Genomic DNA, 15665 nt, shown 5'->3' on the forward strand with positions numbered 1-15665 from the left:
TAAACTAGCTACTCATAATATGAAATTCAAGCAAAAGCTAATTTAATCCAAGAACAAGATAGCTGAAATTATAGAAATGAAATAGAGATCACTTAGAAAGAAGAAGGTCTTCAATCCAAGCTTGTTGTCTTGCTACAATGGAGATTGATCTAATCTAAAAAACTAAGAAAAATGGAGAAAGTTCTCCAAAGGAAAAACTAAGAAAAGGAAAACTAATTTGCTGGGAACCTCCTCTGAAAATTCATCAAAGGGGTTTAAATAGTCTCCGAAATGACAACCCTAGCTGAAATTCACGCATCACCGTATCCGCGCCTCTCGCACGCGTGTGAGCGTGCGTGGGAAGCTACTGGAAAGTTTTCACGCATGCTCACATGCGTGTGGCCATCCAGTTTGGTTCTCCGGGGCTCCTGTTTTACTTCTTTTAAGCTAAAAGTAGCTTCTGCGCATCAGTTAGTGATTTACAAGCATTTACGAACATAATTTACCAAGTAAGGACGCTATAGACGCGATAAAACACCCTAAAATGTGCCTGAAATAAGGGTATCTCGGAGTCTTATCAAATTTTCGACACTTTGTTTCTTGCTTGTCCTCAAGCAAGACATTTTACTATCTAAGCACATAAGTCTCCGAGATACTCTCTCATGCTAAACAAAGCTTTTGGCAAGTCAAAATAATGGGTGTCTAAGACTGTTGAAACGGGAGAAATCATTTGTGTTATCTACAAAGGATTTTGGTCAGATGTCAGCAACTAAAGAAATATTTTCGAGAAATAAAAACCTTTCGTAGATAAACAAGTAAAACAAGGGATCACACTCCTCGCACCATTCGCAAGCATGCATTTCCAAAGTTTTGGTTCACCTTCTATTTAAATAGGGCTTTTAGCCGATCCCACTAGTGGGAACGATGTGCACTAGCTAATCAATTTTCCATCCTTATACGCCAAAGCCCAACGTAAATATAAATGAGGGTAGGGGCATGGACCACTCACCGCTTTTGGCTTAGCGCGGTCCCTCTTTCTTCTCACTTCCTAGGCTAACGTCATCGAGCCACCCGACTTCACATGGAGCTCCATGCTTTTTCGAAGGTCAGTGCAATGGGTACTCGAATCCTAGCGAAGCAGCTCACTTCAGCTCTATTTTCTCAATTCTTGGGATCTTTTTATGTGAACAACCGACTGCAGATAAAGCTTTTTGCTTACCGAAGACTATGGTTTGAACACAACCCAACGAATTGGGTTCCCTCAATTTTAAACTCTTGGTGATTGGCCTTTTGCCTTTTCGACTTCTCCTCATGTCAACCCCTCATGCCTTTTTCTATTTATGATCAAGGGTTTTGTTTTCTCATTAAGCTTACCATTAGGCTCACCTTTTGCCCCATGCTCTACCAAGGTTAGTTCAATTCCGGGCCTCGCTAGTTTTATCTTTCTCAAATTAAAAAGTGCACACTCCTACTTCGAGAGATCCTTGACTAAGGTCCTACGTAAATAAGAGGTGAACATCATGCAAGCAGGCAAGAATATAAACTTATTTGGCTATAAACACTCTCATGGGTGCGAAAACTAACTTCCTCAAAGATATTTCGAGAGTAAAAATTTTTGGGCATCCAGTCAAAATTCTCTCTTAATAACACAAATAATAACTCTCTTTTCAAAACTGCAAATGCACCCGCTTATCATTCCAAGAGCTTCTAACTTCTAATACTAAGCATGTAAGCATATAAAGCACAAAGTGCGTCCTTTCCACACTTTAAAACAAACATCGTCCTCGATGTTTCCATGCGATATAGGTTAAAGGAACGAAATAGGGATACTAAGAATAGACAAGCAAGAATCCCTTTCCACACTTTGGAAATTGCTCTGTGATATAGGGTATGCATCAAACGATCCTATTAAACATGGTAAGCTCTAATATACGCATACACAAAGCTATAAACAAAATATTTCCACACTTTAAAGATCAAAACGGGGCTTTAAAATTAGAAAAGGAATAAGAGGATAAACCAAGTAAGCATCCCTCTTTCAACACTTTAGCTTCCAGCATAGGCCTACTCCCGTTATAGATGCTCTATAAGAAATGGAGGCAGAACATACAAAAGGGTTTTCAGAGTACTATTTAATTAGCTGCGATCATGCGTGCCGGTCACGAACCGTAAAATTTTTAGGAACTTGTGTTCGGACCCGTTTGTCCTAGGAAATGGATTATTAGGCACTATATTATTATTCTTGAGTTTCCTATTTAATTAAGTTGGTCCATAACAGCGGAAATTTATTGTGATCGTAGCATCGCTAAATTTCGCGGTGTACCGAACCTAGCCCAATTTTGAGGTCTAGACTGGAATAAATTTGTGGTTTCAAGAATTATTGGATTTAGATTATTTTCTACCGAGAATTCATCTGTTTTAACCCTTACCAGTCCAAAAGAAGATATTTTCCCTTACCCACCACAAGGTTGTGACAAGTGTCACATTAATGACCATGTGGTAATATATGAGTTGGATAAGTCTTGCAAATGGATAAGCATCCCTATATTTTATTATTATTATTAATATTATTATTTATATGAATGGATAATCATCCATATATTTTATTATTATTATTATTATTATTATATATATATGATATCACGTATATATATATATATATATGTGATGATAAGAATGAAGTTTCATTCTTATCATTTTCCTTCCAAATTCGTGAGAGAGAGAGAGAGAGAGGAGAGAGAGAGAGAGAGAGGGAGTTCATCTTCTTCCACCATTAGAGCTCACCTTCCATAGCCAAGCTTTCTTCACAAGTGTCAACCTATTCGGTAAAACTTTAATTTTATTCGGTAGAAAGCTTTGTATTCCTTCCTAGGTTATGAATCTATGCTTAGTTTCTTGATATTTGATGTTTTGGTGTTGATTTGGACCTAGGGTTTTAAGGTGAAAGTTGGGGAAAGATCCAAGAATTTCTTCCTAAGGTGTTAATAAACCTTTGAGGTAAGGAATTCCCTTAAGTTGGTTTAGTCACTTGAAATTAGATAATTGATTATTTGGTTGAAATATGGTGTTTTGGAGCTTTGGGAATATTTTTGTATACATGTTCATAGCTTGGATATGCTTGTATATGTTGTATTTATGTCCATATAGGCTTATACTTGTGAAAATAGTGAAAGGAAATCAGGGTAGATTCTGGCAGTAACTTCCGAAATTTATTGGGAAAAATTGGTAAGGTATTTTGATCCTATTTTCTTCTGATATGTAGTTCAATAAGTGCAGAACCTGCATATAAAATTTCATAATGATCGGAGTAGTGGAAGTATGGTTTTCGAATTTTTTCTCCAAAACTGGTCCAGAGAGAAAAATTCTGGACAGCACACTGCCAAGGGCAAAGATGGAATTTTCTGTGTTTATTCGCGGACCAAAATGACCAAAACTTTTTACGGACATCAAGTACTATAAGTTGGGATTCTTCCATAAAAATTTCAAGTGAAAAAGAGTTCGGGAACTATTTTTACCGGCTCAATCTTTCGGACTGCGCCAAGCTGAAATTTTCTGAATTATGCTTAGTATGATTATGGATGTGTTAATGATAATTGTGAGGTAGTTAGTGAGTTAATGGTGATAAAGTTAGGTAAAGATATTATTATGATGTGTATTGAGGAAATTGTCATATGGAAATGTTGAGATAAAGGTTGTATATGGTGAATCTTGAGAAAGTAGTTGTTGGATGTTTTTGGGTTATGGTTAGGCAATGACCTTACCTATTAGAATTTATATATATTTGGATGTACGATATCCTCAAGTTATGATCTAATGGTGTTGATCATAGTGGAAGTTGTTGAGGACGATAGTTAAGGATGTTGGTTGATTTTAAGTGTGAGATGGACATATGAAGTGTATCCAAAAATGTTTATGAAAACTTACGTTGAAAAACGTATGCTATTTTGATATAAAGGTTGTCAAAACCTTATTGTTTGAGAAAATGATGTTTGAAAATCCTTCAGGGGCTAAAGAGGTAGCCGATTTCAAATATTGGACTCATTGGTGAAATATGTCCAAAAGAAATGATTTGAGTAAGAAAAATTGAAGGAAGAATCATGTTTTCAAAACCGTAGTTTCTAAAGTAAGTTGAGGAGGACCTTGATTGACCCACGGGTGGCTTTAAGTGCCCTTGCCCAGTGGTCGTTATATTATATTGTTAGAGCGAAGTCTATTCGCCGTTATGTCGTCATGTTGGGATAAGGAGAGGTGCCCACGGGAAGGCTTGAGTGCCACGGCCCGGGGTTGGGATAAGGGAGGAACCTACGGGAGGGCTGGAGTGCCATGGCCCGAGGTTGTAGGCTTCACTCTTACTATATGAAACTAAGGAAGTTTTAAAAATGAGTAAAGAGTTACTCTGAAACGTCTTTGAGAAAGAAATGATTTTGTCTTACGAGACGAGTGGATTTTGATTCACTGAACGATATACTATTTTCCAAATGATTATGTTTTCAAACCTTTGTCTACTTTTGAGTGACATCGGATTTCCTTACTTAGCCGTCGCGCTAACTGCACTTCAATGTGTTTCTTATCAGTTGCAGATTAGTGTGGGCCCCTGTAGCCGATGAGCTCGGAATAGAAGGGAAGTACAGGTTGAGGTCTACTCTTCGATGTAGACAGGGATTGTTATTAATGTTGTAAGTTTAGCCTGTGCACTTAGAGTGGAGTTTGTCAAAGAGGTGATAGAATTCACTCTAAGTGTGGCGGTAGCACCCGGTTTTCTGTTGATATGATGTAAGCTTCCGCAGCGTTTTATTACGGATTTTGTAATAAATGTAAGAGTTGAAAATTGGGGTGTTACATAAGGTTTAATGAATGGATGAATAGATTGAGTGGTAATTAGTATACTATCAAGGGGTGACTAATTATTTGAAGAATTATTCCTTTGGGATTTAGTTGAGAATTGGAAATCTCTCTATTGGTGAATAAGTTATGGTTTAAAGGAATTTAAGTAATGATAACATTATGATATATATTGAGGAAAGTGTTATATGGAAATATTGAGATAAAGATTGTATATGATGAATCTTGGGGAAATAGTTGTTGAACGATTTTGGATTATGGTTAGGCAATGACTTTACCTCAAGTTATGATCTAATGGTGTTGATCATGGTGGAAGTTATTGATGACGATAGTGATAAGAACAACTATCTATTATTAGTTAATGGTGGAACCATGATTATGGATCACCGATGATGATTGGATTGTAAGATGGATTGAAATCCATGATAAGGAGTAAGTATTGGGAATGGACACATGAAGTATTAGTAGAATATATAAGTGTCCGAGGTGTGACCAGCTCGTGTTCAGCTGTGTTTTCTTCCAAATTTTGCTCGTACTTGAGCTATGCTTGAAAAGCCTTTGGGCAAGTAAAAATGTTTCGGAAAACTTACGTTGAAGAACGTATTCTATTTTGGTACATCGGTTATCAAAACCTTATTTTTTTTAAAGGAAAATACCACTTTTAGTGAGTGGGTACTTTACGTGAGAATGATGAGAAAATGATGTCTAAAATGAATAAAACCTTAGTTTCAAGAAGTTACGAGGACCTTGTTGTCTTTTTACCTCGGGCTATAATTATCGAAGGTTGTCATTGAAATATGTACGGTTGTATTCGTACTTAGGCGAAGTCTATTCGCCGAGTCTCTACGTCACTCATGTATGGCTAGACTGTGGGGGTGTGCACACTTAAGCGTATTGACTCCGTCGTCTCCGGGTTGGTGTCACTTTAATGGACCTAGGCGGGGCCACACTAGGGGCCATTCTAATGAACCATCGTCCAAGGGACCGAGAAGAGAACTTGGGTAATGACCGCAAGCCCATGTTCCAGGTTCAATCGGTCAACGACAAGGAATATTCAACATTTCCTATAAGGCCTCATACTTTGAAATGAAACTAAGTCGAGTTTTTCACAAGTAATGGTTGAATCAATGACTATGATGAGATGTGTGATACTAGTTCCAAGAAACTAGTCGAGTAATGTCTGAGAAATGGGATATTGTGAAGATGTCAAGTATGGTTGTGAAAATTCACGCGTGTAACGTGAAAATGATGGAATTCTTGGAAATGAGAATGTTTGCAAATTCGTCTGAAAGACGTGGAAATGATTTTGAACGGCAGTTATGCCATTGTATTTAACTGAGAAAACTTTACATGATTTAACTTATATACGCTACTATACTATCTGTGTATCATTTGGTTGCAGGTAGGTTTTCAAATCATGGGTAAAAACTTTACGAACTTCCAAATTATTTGTGTTTTCAAACCTTTGTCTACTTTTAAGTGACAATGGATTTCCTTACTTAGCCGTCGTGCTAACTACACTTCGATGTGTTCCTTATCAGATGCAGTCTAGCGTGGGCTCCTGCAGCCCGAAGAACTTTGAATAAGATGGAAGTTGAGGTTGGGGTCTACTCTTTGATGTAGACAGGGATTATTGTTAATGTTGTAAGTTTAGCCTGTGCACTTAGAGTGGAGTTTGTCAAGAGGTGATAGAATTCACTCTAGGTGTGGCAGTAGCACCCAGTTTTCTGCTGATAAGATGTAAGCTTCCGCAATGTATTATTATTGATTTGTAATTAATGTAAGAGTTGAAAATTGTGGTGTTACATCGGTTATACCAACAGGATGTGTTCTTAGATATTCTCTCGATCAAGTCCTCAGCTTCTTGCAGAGCTAGGGAGACCAAGGCACCGCTGGAGGATGAGTCAAGCAACATTTTTCCTTCATCTGTCAACCCTCCATATAATGAGCTAATCATGTCCCATGGGTGCATCAGATCTTGTGGGCATTGCCTTTTAAGAACTTTGAATCTTCGCCAAGCCTCTCCCAAACTTTCAAGTCTTCCTTGTTTGAATTCTTGTATCAGCCTTCTAATCCTCATAGTTTTTGTAATGGGAAAGAACTCGTTCATGAATTCACGATGCAACTGTTGCCACGTTCTGAAATGATTGTCGTCTTGGCTTTCCAACCATCGTGCTGCCTCTCCTATAACTGAAAATGGGAATAATTTTAGTCGGACTATCTCCTCGCTAACGCCTTCTTGTCTGTACATCCCACATGCTCGTATAAATCTTGTGATGTGTGTGTTGGGATCTTCAGATGGTAATCCCGAATATTGATTGTTCTGAACCAGTGTGAGAATAGTTGGATGCACGTGAAAGTTGACGTTCTCCATCGGAGGTAAATAGATCGAGTTGTGCATGTTAAAATCCAGAGTCATGTAATCTGCAATTGATCTTTGTGGTTCTTGAGGGTTTCCATAATATTCTTCTTCACGAACGTTCTCTTGATTGTTAGCTCTATTAGCTTGTGGTTCTTCAACGATTGGTTCTTCATGGTTAATCGGTACTTGTGGATTAATTGGAACTTGGGGTGGATTTGGTGCAGTTGTGCCTCTTCCTTGTGGATTTCTTGTTGCGCTTGATGAAGCCATTAGTGATCCATGGGTATTTTTCCTTCTAGTTGCTCTATTCATTTCAGGAATGTAGGGTAGTAAACCTTGATTTCCTTTTGCTCGCGTGTGCATTCACCTAGTAAAATTGTCAATGAAACAGGAATTTCCACAATTGACTAGAAGTAGTCAATTGGGTTAGTAGCAAAAACAAGTAAAAATAAAACAAAATGAAGTGGAATGGATTAACATTGCTCAAATCTAGCATTCATGCAATCAAAGTAAACAAAAGCATATGACAACCTATTGCCCTCCTCGGCAATGGCGCCATTTTGAAGAAGCAGTCTTGAGTGGGATGATTCGTCAAAAGATATTTGTATGATAAAACGGAAAGTCTGTGACTCCCCGAGTATCGGTCTCGAAGGATGGACGTGGAGGTGTGTCAAGCATTCGGGAGTTTACTTGATTGGATCATGCATGGGATTCGAGTGTGGTGAAGGGTGGATTTGTGAGTGAGAGTAGTTCATTTGGTTGGTTTGAGTGCAAGAGTGTAGTAAAGTAAAAGTGATTTTGAGGATATATAAAAGGGGTAGGGATTGGATAGTGTTCATGGATATTGCATAGTGGAGTGTTTAAGGTCAAGGATTAGGATTGCTAGGATATTGTCTATTCAAGAGTGCGTTGTCTTAGTTCTTTTCCACCTTTGTGTACTAAGGCTTCTTTGACTTAGGAGTGCCTTCAAGCATCCAAAGTTCTAAGAAGAATTTTATCAAACACTTAAGCTACACACTATCCTACTATTCTTAAGAAGTCCATAGGAACTATGATTGTGTCAAGCTTCAAATCCTAACTCTAATCAAAGACATGAAAGAGTCAAGAGCTCAATCTCTCATCTAGATTGGCCAAATCCAAACAAGATCTCATCAAAACAACAATCAATAGACAAGAATAGATAATCCATCAACACAAACTCATAGATCCAAGATATAGGGATAAGATCATCACACTAGCAATATTCAATCACACAATCCAAATCCCTAGACTAAACTAGCTACTCATAATATGAAATTCAAGCAAAAGCTAATTAAATCCAAGAACAAGATAGCTAAAATTATAGAAATGAAATAGAGATCACCTAGAAAGAAGAAGGTCTTCAATCCAAGCTTGTTGTCTTGCTACAATGGAGATTGATCTAATCTAAAAAATTAAGAAAAATGGAGAAAGTTCTCCAAAGGAAAAACTAAGAAAAGGAAAACTAATTTTGTGTGAACCTCCTCTGAAAATTCATCAAAGGGGTTTAAATAGTCTCCGAAATGACAACCCTAGCTAAAATTCGCGCATCACCGTCTCCACGCCTCTCACACGCGTGTGAGCGTGCGTGGGAAGTTACTGGAAAGTTTTCACGCATGTTCACACGCGTGTGGCCATCCAGTTTGGTCCTCCAGGGCTCCGCTCTTGCCTGATTTGCTCTTTAAGCTCAACTTTTGGTCCTGTTTGCTCCCGGGGCTCCTGTTTTACTTCTTTTAAGCTAAAAGTAGCTGCTGTGCATCAGTTAGTGATTTACAAGCATTTACGAACATAATTTACCAAGTAAGGACGCTATAGACGCGATAAAACACCCTAAAATGTGCCTGAAATAAGGGTATCTCGGAGTCTTATCAAAGTTTCCACACTTGACTAAACTACTACGTCGTTCACTAAGCGCGTTGTTAGCATATATCAATCCAAACCTAAAAAGGTATTCAAATCACAAGAAAAACATCCATTAGCATACACATGCTAAGTATAAACCACTCAACCCCGTAGAATAATCATATATATATATATATATATAGGGATGCACTCACCTGCGGACAGTCGCCCAGGTGAGAAATGCGTCCAAATCTGGTGCGTCCATCTTCTAAAATAGACGATCAATAATACAGCTCCCTATCATAACGCGCGGTGGCAAATAGGTAATTTTGCAGTTAAAATCTAAACTTAATACACACGCGAGGACTTTATCGGCATTACTCTAATCCCTAAACTGCAAAACCCCATTTACCACACTGCTCCGGCGACAACAACGACGAAGTAAAGCTTTACTAAACAGGAACACAACACAATCAATATCTACCAAAAATGGATACGGAACAAAGCCCAAAGGTTAATGCTGAGAAAACCCGAACCAAACGAGGTAACAATTTTAAATTTCTTGTTTCTTTCGCATTTCATAAAAAACATATTGCTCGCTAGTAATTTGTGATTTGCAAGTAATCATACACTTATGTGTTAATTTAGAACACCTAAATCTCATTGTGAGAGGAATTGTGTTATAGATTAGTCAATTTCTCTTATATATTAGTCAATATTAACACACCATGTGCATGCACAGTTTATAGAAAATGTAATTTGCAAGTAGTTTAGGTTATATGTGCAAGTAATCATCTATAGGTGTGCATATAGACTTGTATGGGGCAAAGTGACAGTTAATGATCACTCTGCAACAACTGTAATCTATTATTGCATTTAGTTAACAGTATAGATGCAACTAATATAACCACCCTAACTGTGCAAGTACATACACTTATGTGTTAATTTAGAACACCTAAACCTCACTGTGAGAGGAATTGTGTTATAGATTAGTCAATTTGTGTTATATATTAGTCAATATTAACACACCATGTGCATGCACAGTTTATAGAAAATGTAATTTGCAAGTAGTTTAGGTTATATGTGCAAGTAATCATCTATAGGTGTGCATATAGACTTGTATGGGGAAAAGTGACAGTTAATGATCACTCTACAACAACTATAATCTATTATTGCATTTAGTTAAAAGTATAGATGCAACTAATATAACTGTAACCCCTCGCCTATTCCTATAAGACTAAGGTTCGAAAAATATGTCTTTAGGCTATGAAATTCATAAGATGATCTCCCGATGCTTCAAAGGAATTTTTATAAGGGAGTATAGTTGTTATTAAGCTGCGATCATACGTACCGGTCGCGAACCGTAAAACTTTTAAGGAACGAATTTTCAGCTCGGATTTCCTAGGAAATGGATGATTATGCATATTATGACTAAGTATGAACTTCCTGCTTAGTTAAGTTGGAATTAGACGGACTACAAGGGTGAAAATTTATTTTGACCGTAACATCGCAGAATTTCGCGGTGTACCGAACCTAGCCCAATTTTGAGTTTCAGTCTGAGATAAATTTTTAGTTTCAGGATTATTCCTATTTAAATTATTTCCTACCGAAATTATATCTGTTTTGACCCTTACCAATCCAATTGAAGATATTTTTCTTGAGTTACCATAAGGTTTTGACACTTGTCACCATTTCTAGCCACATGTTATTATTTAATTAATTCTTGAAGATGATCCAAATAATGTGGCTTATCCTACAAGCTCCCTCATATAATATATAAGCTTTGTCTTTAATTTTTTTTCCATTTCCCTTCAAATTGCCGAAATCAAAGAGAGAGAGAGAAAGTGTGATCATCTTCATCTTCTTCACCATTTTTCCTCCATTAAAGCTTGCTTCCATAGCCAAGTTTCTTCACAAGTGTCAAACTATTCGGTAAAACTTCGATTTTATTTGGTGGAAAGCTTTGTTTTTCCTCCTAGAGCATGAATCTAGCTTAAGTTCTTAATATTTGTTGTTATGGTGTTGATTTTGATCTTAGGGTTTTGAGTAAATTGGGGGAAAAGATCCAAAATTCATCCTACAGTGTTAATATACTCTCAAGGAGGTAAGGAATCCCTTTATTTGGTAGGTTGTGAATTGTGGTTGATTGGTGTACATGAAATCTATGTGTTTAACTTGAGGAACTCTTAGATGGTTCAAGAAATTACTCTTTGAATTTTTGGTAGTTTTTGTGTACATGTTCATAGCTAATATATGCATGTATATGTTGTATTTATGTCCATATAGGCTTATACTTGTGAAAATATTGAAAATCAAGATAGATTTCTGGCAGTAACTTCCGAGATTTATTGGGAAACATTGGTAAGGTATTTTGATTCTATTTTTTTCAGATATGTAGTTCTATAAGTGTAGAACCTGCATATAAAATTTCATAATGATCGGAGTAGTATAAGTATGGTTTTTGAATTTTTTTCCAAAACTGGTCCAGAGAGAAAAATTTTGGACAGCACACTGCCAAGGGCAAAAATGGAATTTTCTGTGTTTATTCGCGGATCAAAATCATCAAAACTTTTTATGGACATCAAGTAATATGAGTTGGGGTTCTACCATAAAAATTTCAAGTGAAAAAGAGTTCGGGAATTATTTTTACCGGCTCAATCTTTCGGACTGCGCCAAGCTGAAATTTTCTTATAAGGAGGTGGTATTATGTACATGTAAAGAGTAAATGTATTTTGTGTATTATGCCTATGTTAAGGTTGGGAAGTATATATGTTATATGTATTGAGATGTATGTGTCAAGTATGGAACTTATGTGAAAAATGTGGGGTTGGAAGTGTAGAATGGTTACACTTGATTTACCATTGTGAAGGGTTGTTAGTGGATTATCTAAATGTTTTGCAAGAGAAAAGGGAAATTTCCGGATTTGGTTAGAAGGGGGAATCGATTTCCGAGTATTGGAATTGACTCAAGTATGTCCAAAATATTTTCAAAGCAAGAAAAGGGAAAAGGTGGAAAAATGTTTTCAAACCTTAGTTCTAGTAAAAGTGGTGAAGGACCTTGCCTTGTAGCCTACGGGATAGAGAGCATAAAGTGCCTTCCCGTATGGTGGTTATGTGTAACCCCTCGGCTTTTCCGTAAGACTAAGGTTCGAAAAATATTTCCTTAGGCTATGACATTCATGAAATGGTCCCTCGAGGCTTCAAAAGAATTTTTTTTATAAGGAAGTATAGTGGTTATTAAGTTGCGATCGTTCGTGCCGGTCACGAACCGTAAAATTTTAGGAATTAGTATTCGGACCCGACTATCCTAGGAAATGGATTATTAGACACCATATTATTATTCTTGAATTTCCTATTCAATTAAATCAGCTCATAGTAGCGAAAATTTATTTTGATCGTAGCATCGCAGAATTTCGCGGTGTACCGAACCTAGCCCAATTTCAAGTTTCAGTCTGGGATAAATTTTCGGTTTCAAAATTATTCCTGTTTAAATTATTTTCTACCGAAACTTTATCTGTTTGGACCCCAACTGATAAGTTTAAAAATACTTTATTATTTTATTCCATTTCTTCTTCCCATAAGAACATTTGCCTCAAAAGTGATAATGTCCCAAAGCATGTTATTCCTCTTGTTCCATTCTTGTCTTCCTTGGCTGATTTCACACGAGAGAGAAAGGGAGAGAGCAACTTCATCTCCTTCACCATTTTCCTCCATTAAAACCATAGCCAAGCTTGTACACAACTCTCCAATTTGTTCGGTAAGATTTCAATATTATTCGGTAGAAAGCTTTGTATTCCTTCCTAGATCATGAATCTAAGCTTAGTTTCTTTGTATTTGTGGTTATGGTGTTGATTTTGACCCTAGGATTTTAAGGTGAATTTGGGGAAAGATCCAAGAGTTGCTTCTACGGTATTAGTACACTCCCGAAAGGTAAGAAATCCCTTAAGTCGGTTTAGTTACTTGAAAGTGGACAATTGCTAGTAAATAATGAGATTAGGAGTTTTATGAATATGTTTTTATACATGATAATGGCCGTATATACATGTACCTATTATATTTATACCCATATAGACTTATACTTGTGAAAATATTGACAAGAATTTAAGATAGTCTCTGGCAGTGACTTCCGTGAATTTCTGGGAAAAATCGGTAAGGTATTTTGATCCAATTTTTTTTATACATGTAGTTCTATAAGTGTAGAACCTACATATAAAATTTCATAATGATCGGAGTAGTATAAGTATGGTTTTCGAATTTTTCTCCAAAACTGGTCCAGAGAGAGAGAAATTCCGGACAGCACACTGCCAAGGGCAAAAATGGAATTTCTGTGTTAATTCGTGAACCTAGGTGACCAAAACTTTTTATGAACATCAAGTACTATGAGTTAGGGTTCTACCATAAAAATTTCAAGTGAAAAAGAGTTCGGGAACTATTTTTACCGGCTCAATCTTTCGGACTGCGCAAGCTGAATTACTGTCCAGAATAGGCAGAATCCGTGGACGCGGTAGCGAACGCGCGTCCACCGGGCGTCCAAGGGCGCGAAAGTAAGATTAAATGGTGTAAGCTTGATTATTGATTATTGATGTTTAGAAGATGAGGTTGTTTGATGTTCGTGAGATCAAACTAAGCTTTGATAGTTGTTGATGTTTAGATGATGGGGTTGTAATGAACCTAAGAGGTTATGAGACTGATGATGATGTTATAACATGTTGATACATGGGTTATGAAATGGTGACAAAGTTAGGATGGATATTACTGATGATTGTAATGATCATAGATAGTAATTAGAGCTTAATTAAGGACTTAGTAATTAATGATGGATTAACAATGGAGTTCAGAAGGTGATTAAGCTCTAATTATAGTGATTAAGGACTGATAATAGTTATTAAGGTTTAATGACTGGATGAATAGACGGAATGGTAATTAATATATTATCAAGGTGGGACTAATTATTTGAAGGATTATCTTTGGTGATTATTGTGAGATCTTTGTTATGGGCAATACTCTCTATTTGGTGGTTATGTTGAAAGATTGGAATTACTCTTTTAGAATTTATTTGGAGAGGTTGGAATTCTCTCTTTGGTTATTATTTTAAGAACTTGGAAGTGATTCTTTTGATTTGGGGATTGTTGATGTTTACTTGAGGATTTAAAATATCTCTTTGGTAAATATACTATGGTTTAAAGGAAGTTTGAGTGGTGATGATATTACGATGTTTATTAAGGAAATTGTTATATGGAAATATTGAGATAAAGATTGTATATGGTGAATTTTGAGGAAATAGTTGTTGAACGACTTTGGATTATGGTTAGGTAATGACTTTACCTCAAGTTACGAACTAATGGTATTAATGCTTTCGAGGACTTGATAATGATGTTATAATGTTGTTGACTTGTTGTCGATGATGGATTACAAGGTTAGTAGTTACTAATGACAATAATTAATGTTTAAGAGTGATTAAGGTCAATTGTTGGATTATGGGTGACTAAGTATCGATTATGGAGGTGCGATATCCTCAAGTTATGATCTAATGGTGTTGATCATGGTAGAAGTTGTTGATGTCGATAGTGACAAGGATAACTATCTATTATTAGTTAATTGTGGAACCATGATTATGGATTACCGATGATGATTGGATTGTACGACGAACTGAGATTCATGATAAGGAATAAGGTTAAGGATGTGAATATTAACGGCGCTATGAATCGATTGATTCATAAATGATTGACTATGGGTTCATACTATTATTATAATAGTAGTGGAAATGGATATATGTAGTGTTAGTAGAATATACAAGTGTATAACTAGCGGGATTGATTTCAAGTATGGGACTTGAATATGAAGTATATCCAAGAATATCCTAGTATTGTATATGATGAAGTATCCGATGAGTGACCAGCTTGTGTCCAATTATGCTTTCTTCGAATCTTTGCTCGTGCTTGAGCTATGCTTGAAAAGCCTTTCGGCAAGTAAAAATGTTTATAAAACTTACGTTGCAGAACGTATGCTATTTTGGTAAACGGGTTGTCAAAACCTTATTTTTGGGGAAAATACCACTTTTGTAAGTGTGTACTTTACATGAGAGTGATGAGGAAATGATGTTTGAAAAGCCTGCGGGCACTGAAAGTATTTTGAAAATCCTTCAGGGGCTAATGAGGTAACCAATTTTAAGTATTGGACTCAATTGTGAAATATGTCCAAAAGAAATGATTTAAGAAAGAAAAACTGAAGGAAGGAAAATGTTTTCAAACCCTTAGTTTCTGGAACAAGGTGGGGACCTTCGGGAAGGCTTAAATGCACGACCCGGGGTTGGAATAAGGGTGGACCTACGGGAGGGCTGGAGTGCCATGGCCCTAGGTTGGGATAAGGAGACCGACGGGAAGGCAGGGAAATGCCACTGCCCAAGGTTTGAGAAGGAGAATTGAGAAATGTTCAAAGTGCTTACTCAGGGGAAACTAAGTGGAATTTTTGGCTATGAAAATTATTGTTACTCTGGGCTGCGGTTCAGATTATTATAGAGCTGCGGTTCTATTTGCAAATGAAAATTGTTGTTACTCTGGGCTGCGGTTCAGATTATTATAAGCATTAGAGCTGCGGTTCTATTGCAAATGATGGAATTCCTG

At 36.8% G+C, this 15665-nt stretch overlaps 1 protein-coding gene across 3 annotated transcripts in view; it reads left to right on the forward strand.

Annotated features, from left to right (window-relative positions):
* Nucleotides 1-2674: 2674 nt before the first annotated feature.
* The window catches only part of LOC116017606, a 31920-nt gene continuing 18929 nt past the window's right edge, over nt 2675-15665 (forward strand). For 2 of the 3 annotated variants that reach the window (XM_031258220.1, XM_031258244.1), the window contains exons 1-2: nt 2675-2804; nt 2911-2976. The gene's annotated coding sequence lies outside the window, so the exon portion shown is untranslated. Of the gene's footprint in view, nt 2805-2910; nt 2977-9007; nt 9588-15665 lie in introns of those variants that run through there. The other variant, XM_031258229.1, reaches the window with a different exon arrangement.

This window comes from Ipomoea triloba, chromosome 1, assembly GCF_003576645.1.
Source record: "Ipomoea triloba cultivar NCNSP0323 chromosome 1, ASM357664v1".
NCBI classification, from domain to species: Eukaryota; Viridiplantae; Streptophyta; class Magnoliopsida; order Solanales; family Convolvulaceae; genus Ipomoea; species Ipomoea triloba.